Source organism: Salvelinus alpinus, chromosome 19 (assembly GCF_045679555.1).
Source record: "Salvelinus alpinus chromosome 19, SLU_Salpinus.1, whole genome shotgun sequence".
Taxonomy (NCBI): Eukaryota; Metazoa; Chordata; class Actinopteri; order Salmoniformes; family Salmonidae; genus Salvelinus; species Salvelinus alpinus.
In genome coordinates, this window is record NC_092104.1 from 16,924,180 (window position 1) to 16,945,490 (window position 21,311).

Below are 21,311 nucleotides of genomic sequence, written 5' to 3' on the forward strand. Positions count from 1 at the left end.
GCCCAACGTGTGTCATAAGGGACACACGTTGCTAAACCTACCAGGGTAGAAGACAAGAGTCCAGGTAGCCAATCCACGCTACCCCAACAATCTCTCACTGCTAATGCCGCACAAACACTAACCCAATGTCCCAACAATAAGCAAAGCAGGATCTCCAACCGGTACAAGGGATGGAGAAACTGTGGTCCTCTCCACCACAGCACAAACCAATCCTACTTCCACACCAACCACAGTCAGTATCCAAATGTCAGAAATACTTTGTACGTGTACCTCAATACATAACTCCCCAATCAAAGTGGTGCCCGCAAAATAACACCATAGACAGAAGGGTTAGCCAAATAATAATCACAAAGCACTTCACTTTGAAATACCACCTTAACTAGTTAGCAAATGTTACCAAACAAACACAATTCCAGGGAGTAACTCCACAGAGATCCCAGATGAGCCCCACTTGTTACAACCTGGCTCAAGATAGTAACAATGCGAAACCACACACTGAGTAAAGGAATAACAACATTCATTTATTCCATAAATAAAGTGAACAATAATCAGACAAGGGATGAAGGTCAGTAAATTAGATGTCAACTGCCAAAATCACAACGAAACAACCAACAGTATGCATGGAGAGAGAAATCTTTTGCTGAATAGGGAAACAGTGGCTTTATGCCACAGCTGAGGTCACACAGGTGTGCCCCATCAGCACTGACAACCCTCCCAGCTCCGCCCACCTCTTCTACTCCGCCCACCAATCTCCTGCAATAAGTAAGCACAGCAAAACCCAGTTGACAGAGCAGGGAGGGGCTGTCACACCATGTATGCAGATGACTCAACACTACACATGTCAGCAACTACAGCGACTGAAATGACTGCAACACTTTAGTTTCAGAGTGGGTGGCAAGAAATAAGTTAGTCCTAAATAATTCAAAAACTAAAAGCATTGTATTTGGGACAAATCATTCACTACACCCGTAACCTCAACTAAATTGTGTAATAAATAACGTGGAAATTGAGCAAGTTGAGGTGACTAAACTGCTTGGAGTCACCCTGGATTGTAAACTGTCGTGCTTAAACATATTGATACAACAGTAGCTAAGATGGGAAGAAGTATGTCCATAATAAAGCACTGCTCTATCTTCTTAACAGCACTATCAACAAGGCAGGTCCTACAGGCCCTAGTTTTGTCACACCTGGACGACTGTTCAGTCGTGTGGTCAGGTGCCACAAAAAGGGACTTACAATTTGCTCAGGACAAGGCAGCACAGCTGGCCCTTGGATGTACAGAGAGACCTAATATTAATAATATGCATGTCAATCTCTCCTTTCTCAAAGTGGAGGAGAGATTGACTTCATCAATACTTGTGTTTATGAGAGGTATTGACATGTTGAATGCACCAAGTTGTCTGTTTGAACTACTGGCACACAGCTCGGACACCCATGCACACCCCACAAGACATGCCACAAGAGGTCTCTTCACAATCCCCAAGTCCAGAACAGACCATGGGAGGCGCACAGTTCTACATAGAACCATGACTACATGGAACTCTATTCCACATCAAGTTACTGATGCAAGCAGTAAGATTTGAATGAAATAACAGATAAAAATACACCTTATGGAACAGCGGGGACAGTGGAGCAACAGAAACATAGGCACAGACACATGCATACACACACACACATATGATAACATACGCACTATACACACACGTACACATGGATTTTATACTGCAGATAATTGGGTAGTGGTGGAGTAGGGGCCTGCGGGCACACAGGGTATTGTGACATTTGTGAATGTATTGAAACGTTTTTAATATTGTATGAACTGCCTTAATTTTGCTGGACACCAGGAAGTGTATCTGCTGCCTTGTCAGCAGCTAATGGGGATCCATAATAAACACAAATACAAATATAAAGTCTATAACAATAAAAGGTTGGCCTATTGCGCCCTCTCTCATACCCCATCAATTTGAGTCTTGATTTTAACTGAACAGCTTTTCACTGACATGGAGGTAAGCTATTTAAAAGTGCATGGTGGGTGGAGGAATTGACAGACATCTATGGATATAGCAGACTATAGACTAATTTAGTCTGTCAAACAGGTAGGCCTACCTCTTATTTTTTAAATGGGAAGAAATAGGCTCCAACACAAAGCCCTCATGTTAGTGAAGTCTAATTAAAATGAAGACGATTGAAATGAATTATGCCAAGATGGTGATATTGTTAAGACGTTGTTCCCAAACACAGATCTAGGATCAGATTATCATATTATCAGTAGGTATGGGAAACTTCTCTCTCTGTATAAAAGGTTGATATCTGCATTCACTGTGATGAAGAAGACTGATCAGAACTAACAATGTCATCAAGCCATTGGAAATGTAGAATTAATATCTGCATTTAGATATACATCAAATTATATCAAATACATCTAAATATAATTAGTATTTCATTAAGGCTATGATTGAAATTAGAGTTTGGAGGAGGAAAGTGAGAGTGAATTCTTCTTGCACAGAGAAGGAAATGCAGGTCTGTCGTTGCTGGGAAACGGGATGGTTTAGCATAAATCTGGAGGGAGCCTTGAGGAGCTGAAGAGTGAGAGTGAGAGCGAGAGAGTGAGAGTGAGAGTGAGAGTGAGAGTGAGATTGAGAGTGATAGAGAGAGAGAGAGCGAGAGAGAGAGAGAGAGAGAGAGAGAGAGAGCGAGAGAGATATGCAATCAATGCAATCATAAGTAAACCACTCCATCGCCAGGAATATCAATTCCGGTTGCACAAAATTGTCATCATCACTGGCACAAACTTTCAGGTTTCCAGGAATAAGGGCAGGGCATGGTTATAGTGACTAAAAAGTGATTGTATTAGACTATTGATCAAGAATGCAAATTCAGAGAGCCCTTACAACAAATTCAATTCTGAAATTGCAATTATCTAAATTGGGGGATTTTTTTAATTCATAAATTTGCATGCTTTTATGTCAATTATTTTGACACAGCAAAGCATTCAGCAGTTTTTATTTGAGCTTTACATCCATTTGTCCAGCAGAGGGCAGTAGACGCTAGATAATAATGTGGATGTCTGTAAAAGACCTGCTGCTGCTGGGATTCTCAATGTGAGTCACCAGCTGATTTATAGCCCTAACAGCCCTGCCTAATTCTCTCCTCTCTCTCTCTCTCTCTCTCTCTCTCTCTCTCTCTCTCTCTCTCTCTCTCTCTCTCTCTCTCTCTCCCTCCCCCTCTTTCCCCCTCTCTTTTCTTTGTACACAGCCACAGGCAGGTGTCCGCTTATGTGTGCTGTGGCACCGCAGCAGATGTCGACAGAATGCACATGTAACAACACACAACAACATGCACCTGGATGACTAGTTTGATTGTTATTGAAAAGGACCATTTGTTTTGACCTACCTTGGTTCTCAGTAAAGTGGAACATGTTGATGTAATACAACGTCACCAAGAGTGTTTGAATCTAAAAATACACATTTGATTAAATGTTTGTTAATTTAATTGCATAAGCCTTTCTTAGAATCCAAGCATGTCTAATCGCTAATCACCATCCCCAAAATGATCCTAAAGACAGTTGTCTTCTTCAGGATTGGTGTCCCTTCCACGGGAAGGTTGAGCTAACGTAGGCTAATGTGATTAGCATGAGGTTGTAAGTAACAAGAATATTTCCCAGGACAGACATATATGATATTGTCAGAAAGCTTCAATTATTGTTAAACTAACTGCACTGTCAAATTTACAGTAGCTATTACAGTGAAATAATACCATGCTGTTTGAGGAGAGAGCACAATTTTGAACATGAAAAGTTATTAATAAACAAATTAGGCATATTTAGGCAGTCTTGAAACAAAATTTTGAACAGAAATGCAATGTTTCATTGGATACGTCGAAAACGTTGCACTGCTGCCATCTAGTGGCCAGAATATAAATTGCACCTGGGCTGGAATAATACATTATGGCCTTTCTCTTGCATTTAAAAGATAATGGTACAAAAAATACAAAGAACGGTTGGTTCTTTCTCTGTATTATCTCTTACCAGATCTAATGTGTTATAATCTCCTACATTAATTTCACATTTCCACAAACTTCAAAGTGTTTCCTTTCAAATGGTACCAAGAATATGTATATCCTTGCTTCAGGGCCTGAGCTACAGGCAGTTAGATTTGAGTACGTCATTTTAGGCAAAAATTGAAAAAAGGGGGCGGATCCTTAAGATGATTTATCTCACACCTCAGTATTGGCTGTTGGCCATTAGCTCGATATGTTTGTAGAAAATGTTTGCTTTGACTCTTGTTTGTTGTCAGAAGGGACTAAAGCTGTTTCCTTCCTGCCTTCATTGGGGCATATGTCAAACTTTGGGGAGGGTCTTTAAATATTGATAATTTGACTAAGACATGCGCTGACAGCAAGATATATCAACATCACCGGAGAAAGTATCCAAGTGCCCCTGTCTCACTATGTCATAGTATTTTTGGCCAGACAGCATCAGATACATGGGCTATACATACTGAGACAGAGGGGCGCTGTTTATTTGCTCAGATGCTTTCTCAGTGAGAAATTAATAGCATAAATTTTGGCTTCCCTTGGCATCCATGTAGACCTAATGACAATTGCCGAATGTCATTACACTTTGATGTTTGAAGTATATGTCTCTTTCCATTCGTAACGGCGTGTGCATAGTGCACTGATTGGAAGTGGACTGTTTGAATGCTGGAATTATTTTGGAGTGGATGAACGTGAGCAGACGCAGGTAGCCTATTTTGGTAACTGATTTGTTTGACAGTCAGATGAAAACATCATGACTGGTTGCGTTAATTTTTTAAACGTTAAAAGTCTTTACTATTAGGCCGTAACACATTTTCCCCAATAGAAGCTCCCCCCACGGTTTAAATCTCACTCCAATTCCAGTATTATTATCCTCATGTTACATGATGGAGGAGTCTTATAAGAATATTTGCACAGTGATGATGCAACATGGACATTGCTGACATGTACATAACATCAGCGCTGAACAGTTCCTATGTTGGGTTTCCATGTCAACTGCCTCAACAACAGGCAGCACTGGGCCAGTCACATGATGTCCTCTGACTGGGAAGGACACCTCTAAAGGCACAACGCTTCCGGTGCTGTGTTCTTCCTTTAGAGTGTCAGGCGATTTTCCGTTCCACTGCTGCCTCTGCAGGAGGACAAGGTCATGTGGGGCTGAAATGTGGAATGTGGAATGCAGCTAGTGGCTTACCAGAGTGGCGGCATGCCCCTCTGTAACATCATCAGACTGCTGACTGACCACTAAGGTGCTGCACAAAGGAGTCTTTCTTTGGAGACATTTTTCTAGCTGCCGCTACCTAGGGGGGAAACAGAATGCATAAAATGGATGGACAATGTATCGTAGATCACCATGGGGTTTGAAGTTTGACTTCATACCAGTGAAATCAAATCAAATTGTATTGGTCATATACATGTGTTTAGCAGATGTTATTGCGAGTGTAGCAAAATGCGTGTGCTTCTAGTTCAGACAGAACAGCAATATCTAACAAGTATTATCTATCAATTCCACAACATATACCCAATACACACAAATCTAAGTAAATGAATGGAATTAAGAATATATAAATATGTGGACGAGCAATCTCAGAGCGGCATAGACTAAAATACAGTAAAATAGTATAGAATGCAGTAAGTAGAAATGAGATGAGAAATGCAAGACATGTAAACATTATTAAAGTGACCGGGGTTCCATTTATTAAAGTAGCCAATGATTTCAAGTCGGTTTATAGGCAGCAGCCTCTCTGTGCTAGTGATGGCTATGTAACAGTCTGATGGCCTTGAGATAGAAGCTGTTTTGTTGCGCCTGTACTGACCTCGCCTTCTGAATGATAGCGGGGCAAACAGGCAGTGGCTCAGGAGGTTGTTGTCCTTGATGATCTTTTTGTCCTTCCTGTGACATCGGTGCTGTAGGTGTCCTAGAGGGCAGGTAGTTTACCCCCGGTGATGTGTTGTGCAGACCGCACCACCCTCTGGAGAGCCCTGCGGTTGTGGGCGGTGCAGTTGCTGTACCAGGCGGTGATACAGCCCGACAGGATGCTCTTAATTGTGCATCTGTAAAAGTTTGTGAGGGTTTTGCGCCTTCTTCACCACACTGTCTGTGTGGGTGGACCATTTCAGTTTGTCAGTGATGTGTACGCCGAGGAACTTAAAACTTTCCACCTTTTCCACTGCTGTTCCGTCTATGTGGATAGGGGGTGCCCCCTCTGCTGTTTCCTGAAGTCCACGATCATCTCCTTTGTTTTGTTGACATTGAGTGAGAGGTTATTTTCCTGGCACCACACTCCCAGAGCCCTCACCTCCTCACTGTAGGCTGTCTCGTCATTGTTGGTAATCAGGCCTACTACTTTTGTGTCATCTGTTGATGATTGAGTTAGAGGTGTGCATGGCCACGCAGTCACGGGTGAACAGAGAGTACAGGAGGGGGCTGAGCACGCACCCTTGTGGGGCCCCAGTGTTCCTACCTTCACCACCTGGGGTCCGGCCTGTCAGGAGTCCAGGACCCAATTGCACAGGGCGGGGTTCAGAACCAAGGCCTAGTGCTTAATGATGAGCTTGGATACTATGGTGTTGAATGCTGAGCTATAGTCAATTAACAGCATTCTTACATAGGTATTCCTCTTGTCCAAATGGGATAGGGCAGTGTGCAGTGTGATGGTGATTGCAACATCTGTGGACCTATTGGGGCGGTAAACAAATTGAAGTGGGTCTAGGGTGACAGGTAAGTGGGAGGTGATATGATCCTTGACTAGTCTCTCAAAGCACTTCATGAAGACAAAAGTGAGTGCTACGGGGCGATAGTAATTTAGTTCAGTTACCTTTGCATTCTTAGGTACTGAAACAATGGTGGCCATCTTGAAGCATGTGGGGACAGCAGACTGGGATCAGGAGAGATTGAATATGTCCGTAAACACACCAGCCAGCTGGTCTGCGCATGCTCTGAGGAAGCGGCGAGGGATGCTGTCTGGGCCGGCAGCCTTGCGAGGGTTAAAACGTTTAAATGTCTTACTCACATTGGCCACGGAGAAGGAGAGCCCACAGTCCTTGGTAGCGGGCCTCGTCGGTGGCACGGTGTTATCCTCAAAGCGGGCGATGAAGGTGTTTAGCTTGTCCAGAAGCAAGACGTCGGTGTCTGCGACGTGGCTGGTTTTCCTTTTGTTATCTGGGATTATCTGTAGACTCTGCCATATACATCTCGTGTCTGAGCTGTTGAACTGCGACTGCATTTTGTCTCTATACTGACGTTTTGCCTGTTTGATTGGCTTGCGGAGGGAATGACTACTCTGTTTGTATTCTGCCATATTTCCAGTTACCTTGCCATGATTCAATTTGGTGGTTTGCTCTTTCAATTTTGCGCGAATGCTGGCATCTATCCACGGTTCTGGTTAGTTTCGATTTTAATAGTCACAGTGAGTACAACATCTCCTATACACTTCCTGATAAACTCAGTCACCTTCTCGGTGTATACGTCAATATTATTCTCGGAAGCTACCCGGAAGATATCCCAGTCCGCGTGATCATAACAATCAGGTTTGAATAGTCCTTAGCTCGGGTACATCCTGTTTGAGTTTCTGCCTATAGGAAGGGAGGAGCAAAATGGAGTCGTGGTCAGATTTGCCGAAAGGAGGGCGAGGGAGGGCCTTGTATGCATCCCGGAAGTTGGAGTAACAGTGGTCGAGCGTTTTAGCAGAGCAAGTACAACAGTCGATCTGCTGATAGAATTTAGGCAGCCTTTTCCTCAAATTCCTCAAAAATGGCAAGTGATTATTGGGGATGCATGATTACTTATTGTTCTTCTCAACATTGTTTTTGTATGCAACAATGCATTTGTTTCATTGCACAATTGTAGGAAGCTAAATAGTCAAGTCACTTCTTGTTCTTCTTCTATTACAATGCCAGTTTAGCATACCTATCTTTTACGCATCTCTTTTCCCCTCTGGATTCCACGCCATCAGAAGTGACTTACATAAAGTGTTTACAATACTCTGGAGTAGTGGTGTAAGCTTATCCAGCCCTGGGACTCTCTGTACAGTGGGTCATCCTATGGGAGCCTGGGAGATATACTGTAGGTCACAAAACCCAATCAGGTCTTTACTCCTGGGTGTCAGAGTCCACACATACCTCTCAGGGATCAGAGAGAGAGAGAGAGAGAGAGAGAGAGAGAGAGAGAGAGAGAGAGAGAGAGAGAGAGAGAGAGAGAGAGAGAGAGAGAGAGAGAGAGAGAGAGAGAGAGAGAGAGAGAGAGAGAGAGAGAGAGAGAGAGAGAGAGACGAGACGAGACAGACAGACAGACAGACAGACAGACAGACAGACAGACAGACAGACAGACAGACAGACAGACAGACAGACAGACAGACAGACAGACAGACAGACAGACAGACAGACAGACAGACAGACAGACAGACAGACAGACAGACAGACAGACAGACAGACAGACAGACAGACAGACAGACAGACAGACAGACAGACAGACAGACAGACAGACAGACAGACAGACAGACAGACAGACAGACAGACAGACAGACAGACAGACAGACAGACAGACAGACAGACAGACAGACAGACAGACAGACAGACAGACAGACAGACAGACAGACAGACAGACAGACAGACAGACAGACAGACAGACAGACAGACAGACAGACAGACAGACATACATACATACATACATACATACATACATTCCTGGCATAGACAATGTATCACATTTGCATAGAAGTTTTTGTTCCCCAGGCAGGAAGTTCATCCTTTAGCCTAGCACAGAGAGAGAGAGAGAGATAAAGCACCTGTTTATTGCTTCCCAGCCAGGAATGCTTAAAGTAAAAAACAGACAAATAGTAAAGGAAATCCAGTCTTACAACAGCCATAAGCAGGCAATACACACTCTGGCTCTGGAGTAGGGATTAACACAGGTATCTGGGATCCTGGGTTTGTCCTGGGACCACTCTTCACATTTCCTGAAAAACTTAAGACCTGGGAAAATACAATATTTTCTCTCAATGTCTAATGCAATTAAAAAAATGTGCAGCAGCACATTGGCAAAAAATAAAATAGCACTTTATCAAAACAGGTTGTAGAAAGGAATCCTTTAGCCTAGCACAGCTGACGCGAATGCAGTTTAGAGTACCCATCAGAACTGGAAATTGGATGCCGGTCCTACCCAAGCCCTACCCAAGCAAAGGCCTGGTCAGAAGTTCCAGAAAATAAATGTCCGAACCCGAAAAAAAAGCCAGATTTCTATAAAACAGTAGGCTATGTTGATTTAAACTGTTGTTGATAACAATGCGGCGGAGGCAAGTGGCAGCGAAATGAGGAGAGGAAACAGCCATTGGGCTAGAAAAGTGAGGAGAGGAAACAGCCATTGGGCCTAGAAAAGTGAGGAGAGGAAACAGCCATTGGGCCTAGAAAAGTGAGGAGAGGAAACAGCCATTGGGCTAGAAAAGTGAGGAGAGGAAACAGCCATTGGGCTAGAAAAGTGAGGAGAGGAAACAGCCATTGGGCCTAGAAAAGTGAGGAGAGGAAACAGCCATTGGGCTAGAAAAGTGAGGAGAGGAAACAGCCATTGGGCCTAGAAAAGTGAGGAGAGGAAACAGCCATTGGGCTAGAAAAGTGAGGAGAGGAAACAGCCATTGGGCCTAGAAAAGTGAGGAGAGGAAACAGCCATTGGGCCTAGAAAAGTGAGGAGAGGAAACAGCCATTGGGCCTAGAAAAGTGAGGAGAGGAAACAGCCATTGGGCCTAGAAAAGTGAGGAGAGGAAACAGCCATTGGGCTAGAAAAGTGAGGAGAGGAAAACTCACCTTAGTTATGATCAATTGAATGACGCAAATATCGGAATAAAGTACGCTAATGTAATTGAAGGCATGTGTTAGATTATTGCTTATACTGAAACTCCCAAGTCATATACAGACTTTATACTAATTTAAAGCAATAGTCCTGTGTGGTCACCAATGTTATCATTTCAGCACCATTTTGATTGGGACACCTCCATAAATACTTTGAGACAAGCGTGGGGGACTCTTCTAGATAAATCAATCGATGTCAGAACTTTGTTTTCAGTGAATCCCATTTGGATATTTGGTAACAATTAGTCTGGGGAAATGTTAGCAAAATTGAGGTGAATGCAATTTAGTTTGCTCATATATTAGCTGATCAGAACAAGTGGATTTTGCTCTTCACACGCTTAGTAGCCTGTCCTACTCCCGACCTAAAGTCTGTGACTTGTCTGATAATCAATCAATGTGTCAATTGATTTTTGTCTGGACAAGTGGAAGTGGTAGCCTATTTATTTGTTTGCTCGTCTATCACTGATCACAAACATTTAGCATGTAATAATGTAGTCTAAATCAGGAGTAGCCTATTATTTATCTATTGACTTACGTAGTAGCCCTAGATAGCCTTTTATAGAGGCTGTTTTCATATCATCCCAATCCCACTGAAACCCAAAATCCTGACTCCTGTTTTGCATGAAAATGCCAAACCTTTTTCTGTAATCCATAGGTTGCATTATCAAAGCACATCTGGCCTATATGATCAAATACCACTATAATATTTCTGCTGCTTCTCTGCGCTGTCTCGTATTGATGCCCATATGAGAGATTCGGTAGATAATGTGTGATCAACTTAAGTTATGAAAGTAGATATGGATATTAAACAGAGTTGGTCCCCATTAAGATACCTCAATATTTAAAAAATATGTCCTCTCTTCATCTCCCCGTTATTCATGAGCTGATCTGCTATCTGTATAATCATCAATTTGATTTTGCCAAATAGGAGATATTCTGTCATTCGTTGGACATTACCAAGCAAGATTAGAAACTTTGGTCATTCATTTGACATTTGTTTGACTGCCGTTACAAGGTTTGTATGATAAGACTGCTACGGCCTACTCGGGGTGTGTTCTGTGCGAACTGAGCTTGCTCTGTGTCGAGATAGCCTCCTAGACCTACGCTGAAATACGCTGAATTAATTGAGGAACATGATAAAGTTCAGAATTTATGAACAGCCTGTTTCACAACAATGTCATTGGCGATCAAAGTTACTCTATCATTACTAAATGTCAGTTTCACTTGCAGTGAAATCTTTACATCGTGGCGCAGCTAAGACCGCAATGTGGAGCAGCGACAATCTTATTTTGGTAGAACCTGAGTGACCATATCTTGGTTTTATGTGCTTTAAATTGACACTTTTTGAAGTATTTCCTGGGACTCTCGGGATAAATATGAATTATTCCTGGTATTGAAACTTGGTCGATTTTCTGGAAAAAAATGATCCCTACTCTGAAGTACTGGAGTCTGACACCACTGGCTTAGATACTGTAACCGTTCCATCTCACCAGTACTCTGTTTAAATTTAGCCTTTTGCCTCGAGTGGCGGAGTGGTGTAAGGCACTGCATTGCAGTGTTATGGTGTCACTACAGCCTAGGGTTCGATCCCAGGCTGTGTCATTACCGGCCATGACTGTGAGTCCCATAGGGTGGTGCAAAATTGGCCCAGTGTTGTCCGGGTTAGGGGAGGGTTTGGATGGGGGGGCATTACTTGGCTCTTCATACTCTAAAGACTCCATGTGGTGGGCCGGATGCCTGTAGGCTGACTTCGGTTGTCAGTTGAATAGTGTTTCCTCCGACTGTCATACCCTGATCAGATTCACCTGCCCTCGTTATTGTCTCCACCCCCTGCAGGTGTCGCTTGTTTTCCCCAGTGTATTTATCCCTGTGTTTCCTGTCTCTCTGTGCCAGTTCGTCTTGTATGTTTCCAAGTCAACCAGCGGTTTTCCCGTTCTCCTGCTTTTTGCATTCTCCTTTTTCTAGTCCTCCCGGTTTTGACCCTTGCCTGTTTCTGGACTTTGTACCTGCCTGACCATTCTGCCTTCCTTGACCACAAGCCTGTCTGCCACTCTGTACCACCTGGATTCTGATCTGGTTTTGACATTTTTGCCTGTCCACGACCATTCTCTTGCGTACCCCTTTGGATATATAAACATTGTAAAACTCCAACCATCTGCCTCCTGTGTCTGCATTTGGGTCTCGCCTTGTGCCTTGATACCGACACATTGGTGCAGCTGGCTTCCAGGTTAATCGAGCGGGTGTTAAGAAGTGCAGCTTGGCGGGTCATGTTTCAGAGGACACATGACTTGACCTTCGCCTCTCCCGAGACCGTTAGGGAGTTGCAGCGATGAGACAAGGTTATAATCACGAAATTGGGGAGGAAAAAAATAAGTAAAATATATATACATACAGTGGGGAGAACAAGTATTTGATACACTGCCGATTTTGCAGGTTTTCCTACTTACAAAGCATGTAGAGGTCTGTAATTTTGATCATAGGTACACTTCAACTGTGAGAGACGGAATCAAAAATCCAGAAAATCACATTGTATGATTTTTAAGTAATTCATTTGCATTTTATTGCACAACATAAGTATTTGATACATCAAAAAAGCAGAACTTAATATTTGGTACAGAAACCTTTGTTTGCAATTACAGAGATCATACGTTTCCTGTAATTCTTGACCAGGTTTGCACACACTGCAGCAGGGATTTTGGCCCACTCCTCCATACAGACCTTCTCCAGATCCTTCAGGTTTCGGGGCTGTCGCTGGGCAATACGGACTTTCAGCTCCCTACAAAGATTTTCTATTGGGTTCAGGTCTGGAGACTGGCTAGGCCACTCCAGGACCTTGAGATTCTTCTTACGGAGCCACTCCTTAGTTGCCCTGGCTGTGTGTTTCGGGTCGTTGTCATGCTGGAAGACCCAGCCACGACCCATCTTCAATATTCTTACTGAGGGAAGGAGGTTGTTGGCCAAGATCTCGCGATACATGGCCCCATCCATCCTCCCCTCAATACGGTGCAGTCGTCCTGTCCCCTTTGCAGAAAAGCATCCCCAAAGAATGATGTTTCCACCTCCATGCTTCACGGTTGGGATGGTGTTCTTGGGGTTGTACTCATCCTTCTTCTTCCTCCAATCATGGCGAGTGGAGTTCAGACCAAAAAGCTCTATTTTTGTCTCATCAGACCACATGACCTTCTCCCATTCCTCCTCTGGATCATCCAGATGGTCATTGGCAAACTTCAGACGGGCCTGGACATGCGCTTGAGCAGGGGGACCTTGCGTGCGCTGCAGGATTTTAATCCATGACGGTGTAGTGTGTTACTAATGGTTTTCTTTGAGACTGTGGTCCCAGCTCTCTTCAGGTCATTGACCAGGTCCTGCCGTGTAGTTCTGGGCTGATACCTCACCTTCTTCATGATCATTGATGCCCCACGAGGTGAGATCTTGCATGGAGCCCCAGACCGAGGGTGATTGACCGTCATCTTGAACTTCCTCCATTTTCTAATAATTGCGCCAACAGTTGTTGCCTTCTCACCAAGCTGATTGCCTATTGTCCTGTAGCCCATCCCAGCCTTGTGCAGGTCTACAATATTATCCCTGATGTCCTTACACAGCTCCCTGGTCTTGGCCATTGTGGAGAGGTTGGAGTCTGTTTGATTGAGTGTGTGGACAGGTGTCTTTTATACAGGTAAAGAGTTCAAACAGGTGCAGTTAATACAGGTAATGAGTGGAGAACAGGAGGGCTTCTTAAAGAAAAACTAACAGGTCTGTGAGAGCCGGAATTCTTACTGGTTGGTAGGTGATCAAATACTTATGTCATGCAATAAAATGCAAATTAATTACTTAAAAATCATACAATGTGATGATTTAGATTCCGTCTCTCACAGTTGAAGTGTACCTATGATAAAAATTACAGACCTCTACATGCTATGTAAGTAGGAAAACCTGCAAAATCGGCAGTGTCTCAAATACTTGTTCTCCCCACTGTATGTATATATATTTTAAGTTAGCCTTTTAAATTATTAGGATTATTATTATTATTATTAGGATTATTATTAGGCGCAGGTCCTAATCCAGGCACTTGTCATCTCCCGTCTGGATTACTGCAACTCGCTGTTGGCTGGGCTCCCTGCCTGTGCCATTAAACCCCTACAACTCATCCAGAACGCCGCAGCCCGTCTGGTGTTCAACTTTCCCAAGTTCTCTCACGTCACCCCGCTCCTCCGCTCTCTCCACTGGCTTCCAGTTGAAGCTCGCATCCGCTACAAGACCATGGTGCTTGCCTACGGAGCTGTGAGGGGAACGGCACCTCCGTACCTTCAGGCTCTGATCAGGCCCTACACCCAAACAAGGGCACTGCGTTCATCCACCTCTGGCCTGCTCGCCTCCCTACCTCTGAGGAAGTACAGTTCCCGCTCAGCCCAGTCAAAACTGTTCGCTGCTCTGGCACCCCAATGGTGGAACAAACTCCCTCACTACGCCAGGTCAGCGGAGTCAATCACCACCTTCCGGAGACACCTGAAACCCCACCTCTTTAAGGAATACCTAGGATAGGATAAAGTAATCCTTCTAACCCCCCCCCCCCCCTTAAAAGAGTTAGATGCACTATTGTAAAGTGGTTGTTCCACTGGATATCATAAGGTGAATGCACCAATTTGTAAGTCGCTCTGGATAAGAGCGTCTGCTAAATGACTTAAATGTAAATGTAAATGTAAATTAGAGACTGGTTTAGAGCCAGCGACAGAGACTGTGACCTTTGAGGAACTGAGTTTGAAACGACTGGCCTAAATGTTGCATGTTGCATGACCCGCTTGCCCTGATTGTAGATTGTTCTGTAGAAGAGCTTCAGTTTACTGTAATGGACTAAGATGTAGATCAGTGCTTACAGAGGGGCCAGGACAGTATAAACCTGTCCCTGCATTCAGTGTTTTCCCTACCCCCTCAATGTAGGCTTGAATTTCTGTTTTCATGGAGGGTTGTGCATCTGTGCCAGAAAACAAGTGACCCACTGAACTGCATATGGACACCGTGACCATTGTGTATGTGATTGTGCGTATGTGTATGTGAGTGATTGTGTGTGTTTGAGAGAGAGAGAGAGAGAGACGGAAAGCGAGAACGAGAGAGAGAGCAAGAGAGAGTGTGCGCGTGTGTGTTGTGTCTTTCCAGAAAAATATACTACTTTCTTCAACAGACACTAAAGGGTCTACATTACTTCGTGGAATCTAAACCCACAGAGGTAGCAGAAATGCACACACAGTCACACAGAACTGCCCACTGGCTTCCTGTTTGTGACAAACCACACCACAAAACAAGCCCCTCACTACAGCCCCTAATTCACAAACAACCCAGATTGTACCACCGCTCTCCTGAGTCATCCCTCACTGTGATCGCACTCTTATTAAAACACACAAACACACACACACACACACACACACACTGATCTTCCCTGACCACAGAGCAGGAAAGGAAATCAATAGCTATTGGAAAGCACTTCCAGTATAGTATATTTTCCTAGCTCCTCTTACCGTATGTGATGCCCATGAAATGTTACAGTAAGGCCTAATAAAAGGTTTATCTCTCTTGCCTTTATGCTGTCACTAGAATAACTAAAAAGTTGTTAGTTGCTGTTTTTCTCACAAATCCAGAAAATATATTTACTGAGAATAAAAGGCAGATATCTGGAAGATTCTGTTTTGTATTTGTACTGAGAAATCCAGGATAGACACTCTCACACACCCACCATGAACAGAATACCCACCCTGAACAGAATACCCACCATGAACAGAATACCCACCCTGAACAGAATACCCACCCTGAACAGAATACCCACCCTGAACAGATTACCCACCCTGAACAGAATACCCACCCTGAACAGAATACCGACCCTGAACAGAATACCCACCCTGAACAAAATAACCACCATGAACAGAATACCCACCCTGAACAGACTGTATCACATCCAGCCTTGATTGGGAGTACCATAGGGCAGCGCACAATAGGCCCAGTGTTGTCCGGGTTTGGCCGGGGCAGGCCGTCAGTGTAAATAAGAATTTGTTCTTAACTGACTTGCATAGTGAAATAAAGGTTAGAACAGAATACCCACCCTGAAGGAGAATACCTACCCTGAAGAGAATACCCATCCTTTACAGAATAACAAAATAGTCTGTCTTGATCAAACCTCCCCCAGACACGTGAGATCAGAATAGGGGGAACACATGCTGGCCAGCCAATAAGAAATGATAAAGCTGAGCGTAAGGAACACAATGACACAATCTTTTTGAATGACCTGCTCCTCACATCACTGTATGTGCTGCACACAGGGATATATAAAGATGTACCATTCAAAAGACAGTTCATAGTAGTGTGATTGGAGGTTATGCTATTTTTAAGACAGGAACATCATGCACCTGGACCCCTCTAAGCAAACAGATAACATAGCTTTTTGACTGGCTGGATGCAGATACACATCTTATTTCAGCCACACAGTACATTCTGCATTCTGTCCTCATGTTAGCTGATTGCTTTTGTGATTTCGTACGTTTTGATTTTCACCATTGTGATCTAATATTATGTTTCACTATATTGGATCACTCCAATATATTGGTATCACTCCACGGCAGAGGGATACATCCGAGGTGAGGATTTACAGATTCACTCCCGCGTACACCTCTGTCACGACTGGGGTCCGCCACAATATATAGACCCCAAAACCGCGACCCACGTTCTCTTTCATTTTCTCGGCGGACGTCCGTATGATTTTGAGGTACAAACTTTCTGAAGTTCGCTTGGTAAGTCACTGGTAAGTGTAATATCTTTCGTGGAAGTATACTCACTGGCTGTTTGAAGCCTGGAGCAGCTGCCCACATGGCCACCCCCTCCTCTTGAGTGCTCCACTCGCTGCGTACAGTTAAACTGTATCTTCCGCTTGGCAGCCACTACACTGAGAGGGTATTTGGCCGCTGTATCTGCCTGCCATGTGGGGTGGATGGACAGGCCAGTGGGGCGCCATCCCTTGGTGTCCAGGTTTATGAAGGGGGTTTGTCGCCTGCGTCCAGCTTGGGCCCCTCAATGGCGAGGTGAGATCTGGATGTGGTCTTGGCAGCTTTGGCAAATCGGCTTTTCTAACCGTTGGAGTCTGCCTCCCCGAAACACCTCTCTATATCTCTCCTCCCAAAACCCTCATTCCTCCTGAAGGTTCTGTCAGACAGGCATGTGAACATCCCTTTTATCCTGTCTGCTTATGACCCCCCCGGCAGTGGCGGGGGAGTCTGGGCCTCCCTCTGGCATGCTGTGCCCTGTGCAGGCACTGGCTGCCTATGTGGAACGGACACGGTCAGTGAGAACAACAGACCAGCTTTTTGTCTGCTATGGTGAGAGAATCGTGGGGGCTGGGCTATCAAGCAGAGGCTCTCTCACTGGATTGTGGACACGATTATGACAGCATACCGCCTGGCTGGCATGCCAGTGCTGGGATCTGATTCACGGGAGTGAATCTGTAAATCCTCACCTCAGATGTATCCCTCCACCGCGGAGTGATACCAATATTTTGGAGTGATCCATATAGCTCACATAACCATGGTTACATACGTAACCTTTGTTCTCCATTGTGATGGGAAGTGTTTTGGTTTTCTCTGTTGTGATGTCATGTGTTCTGATGTTTTCTGTTGTGATTAGATTTTTGTATTCGCTTTATTAGGATCCCTGACAGCTAGTCTTACTGAGATCCGACACATAACGAAAAATACATTACAGACAAGACTTTACAGTTTACATACGTAAAAAATATTTACATGTAGTGTGTGTATGTGTGTGTGCGTGTGCGTGCGTGTGTGTGTATGTGTGTGTGTGCATCCATCAGTTACACATACAGTAAATGTCAGTACATACACAAAATAAATAGGTCACATGGAGGAGAGGTGTTGTGTAGCGAGGTGTTGCTTTATTTGTTTTTTGATTTTATGGCTTCTGATGATGTGTTGTGATGTCATGTCTTCTGTTATCCTCTGTTTGTAAAGTCCTCTTCTGATGTTCTCTGTTGTGATGTCATGTCTTATGATGTTTTCTGTTGTGATATCATGGCTTCTGATGATGTGTTGTGATGTAATGTCTTCTGATGTTCTCCGTTGTGATGTTATATGTTCTAATGTTTTCAGTTGTGATGTCATGTCTTCTAATGGCGTCTTCTGTGATGGCTTGAGTTCTGATGTTCTCCATTATGATGTCATATTGATGGTCTCTGTTGTGAAGTCATAGGTTCAGAGTATCTGATTAGTGCGATGTCAGCTGTGGTCTGACGTTGAAAAATATTTGAAGATCAAACTCACGCAAAAACAAATAGACATCAGGTTCTGCATATTTTAATACCTCAGTATGTAAGCAGTTGGGTTGTGCTGCTGATCCCGTTTCTGATGTTCTGCCTGTGGCTATGGAACCCTGGCCAGTTCACCAGACGTGCTTCCTTGTCCCGGACCTGCTCTTTCAAACCTGACCTGTTGCTGATCTGTTGCACCCTCTATGACCACTGCGATTATTATTTGACCCTGCTGGTCATCTATGAACATTTTAATATCTTGAAGAACAATCTGGCCTTAATGGCCATCTACTCTTATAATCTCCAACTGGCACAGCCAGAGGAGGACCCCCTCGGAGCCTGGTTTCTCTCTCGGTGTCTTCCTATTCATGCCTTCCTAGGTAGTTTTTCCTAGCCACCGTGCTTCTACATCTGCATTGCTTGCTCTATGGGGTCTTTGGGCTTTAAGGTTGGGTTTCTGTATAAGCTCTTTGTGACAACTGCTGATGTAAAAAGGACTTTCACATTTGATTGATTGGTTGATTGGTTTGGGCTTGTTAGCTCTGAGTCATCCGGCCCACAGAGCAGAGTTTGCTTTTCTCCCCTGACAGTGAATCACCAAAACCCTACTCTAAAGTCTAGGGACAAACCTCACACACACCTCACAGCTCCTCTCATCTGCACTGCAAACCTTGACGGAGCAAAACTAAATCAGTTAGGATCCAGACGTTGTCAACAATCAATAGAGGTGATGTGCGTTTGACTTAAAATGTATAGACAAACATTACACACTCCACAGCTCTGAAAGAACTGTATTCTACAAACCACACTTGGACAAAGCAACCTGCCAACCTATATTTAATTATCTTCACAGTTTAATATTGAGATTCATACCTTCCTTATAAAAAGAGAGAGAAAGAAGTGCTTACTGTAGAATGTTCAAGAAATATCTCCAAGAAATAGCTTGGCTTTAGCATCTGAGCAGATATTTCAACACTGTTTTACCTCTGCAAAAATGCACTGTTTTCCCTGCAAAAAATGCTCACAATATTGTAGCGGGAATGATCTGGTAAGTCTTCTTTCACAATGTCTGTGAAAAGAGCAGACAGACAGACAGACAGACAGACAGACAGACAGACAGACAGACAGACAGACAGACAGACAGACAGACAGACAGACAGACAGACAGACAGACAGACAGACAGACAGACAGACAGACAGACAGGCAGACAGGCAGGCTTGCGCGCACACACACACACACACACACACACACACACACACACACACACACACACACACACACACACACCCTTGTTCATCATCAGCCCTGCTTTATCCAGGGGCAGGGTTAATTCCTCATTATGAGCAGAGCAGCTGCCTGGTCATTGTAACACAGGAAAGAAAGACCCACAGGGGGGTGGGGGGGGGGGGGGGGGTATAGGCAATACAGGGCCCTACCTCTGACCCCACCAGACACTACTGCTTCACCTTTCACCTCTTACTGATATTCTGCAATTCAGTTTCAAAGCCCGGACAGAGCGTGAGGATTTCCCTCCATGAAGAAACATGGGTTTATTTGTGTTGCCAGCACTTAGTGGAGCTAGTGGAGCTTATATATGATGAGTTAGTCACTTCCTTTCACTTTCAGTTAATGTGATTTTCTATCCATCGGGAACATCATCAACAACCACCCTTTTCTGCTGCCATGGACAATGCAGTTGTTAATAGTGGAGGGTCAGTTGTTAATAGTGGAGTGTCAGTTGTTGTCTTTGTGTTTGTCTCCACCCCCCTGCAGGTGTTGCCCATTCCCCATTATCCCCTGTGTATTTATACCTGTGTTCTCTGTTTGTCTGTTGTCAGTTCGTTTTGTTCGTGAAACCTACCAGCGTTTGTTCCCCTGCTCCTGTCTGTTTCTTGTTCCTGTTTCCTAGTCCTTCCCGGTTTTGACCCTTCTGCCTGCCCTGACCCTGAGTTTGCCTGCCGTTCTAAACCTTGCCCTGCCTCACTGGATTATTGACCCCTGCCTTCCCTGACACTGAGACTGCCTGCCCCTTTTCAACTTCTCTGGATGACTGACCCCTGCCTGCCTTAACCTGTCGTTTGCCTGTCCCTGTATTGAAATAAAAGTTTCTTATTTCGACACTGTCTGCATCTGGGTCATACCTGAAACATGATAAAAAGTGTAGTGTTAGTTGTTAATAGTGTATTTTCAGCTGTTCATAGTGGAGTGCCAGTTAATAGTGTCCCTTCACACTAGTGGGGTGTCAGTTGTTAATAGTGGAGCGTCAGTTGTTAATAGTGGAGTGTCAGATAATAGTGGATTGTCAGTAAACAGTGGAGTGTCAGTTGTTAATAGTGGAGTGTCAGTTGACAGCGGAGTGTCAGTTAATAGTGGAGTGGTGGTTGTTAATAGTGGAGTGTAAGTTGTTAATGGTGGAGTGTCAGATAATAGTGGATTGTCAGTAAACAGTGGAGTGTCCGTTTTTAATAGTGGAGTGTCAGTTGACAGCAGAGTGGTGGTTGTTAATAGTGGAGTGTAAGTTGACAGCAGAGTGGTGGTTGTTAATAGTGGAGTGTAAGTTGTTAATGGTGGGGTGTCAGTTAATAGTGGAGTATCAGTTAATAGTGGAGTGCCAGTTGTTAATAGTGAAGTGTCAGTTAATTGTTGAGTGTCCCTTCACACTAGTGGGGTGTCAGTTGTTAATAGTTGAGTGTCAGTTAATAGTGGAGTGGTGGTTGTTAATAGTGGAGTGTCAGTTGTTAATAGTGGAGTGTCAGTTGTTAATAGTTGAGTGTCAGTTAATAGTGGAGTGGTGGTTGTTAATAGTGGAGTGTCAGTTGACACTAGAGAGTGTAAGTTGTTAATAGTGGAGTGTCGGTTGTTAATGGTGGAGTGTCAGTTCACACTAGAGAGTGTAAGTTGTTAATAGTGGAGTGGTGGTTGTTAATGGTGGAGTGTCAGTTCACACTAGAGAGTGTAAGTTGTTAATAGTGGAGTGGTGGTTGTTAATGGTGGAGTGTCAGTTCACACTAGAGAGTGTAAGTTGTTAATAGTGGAGTGGTGGTTGTTAATGGTGGAGTGTCAGTTGACACTGGAGAGTGTAAGTTGTTAATAGTGGAGTGTCGGTTGTTAATGGTGGAGTGCCAGTTCACA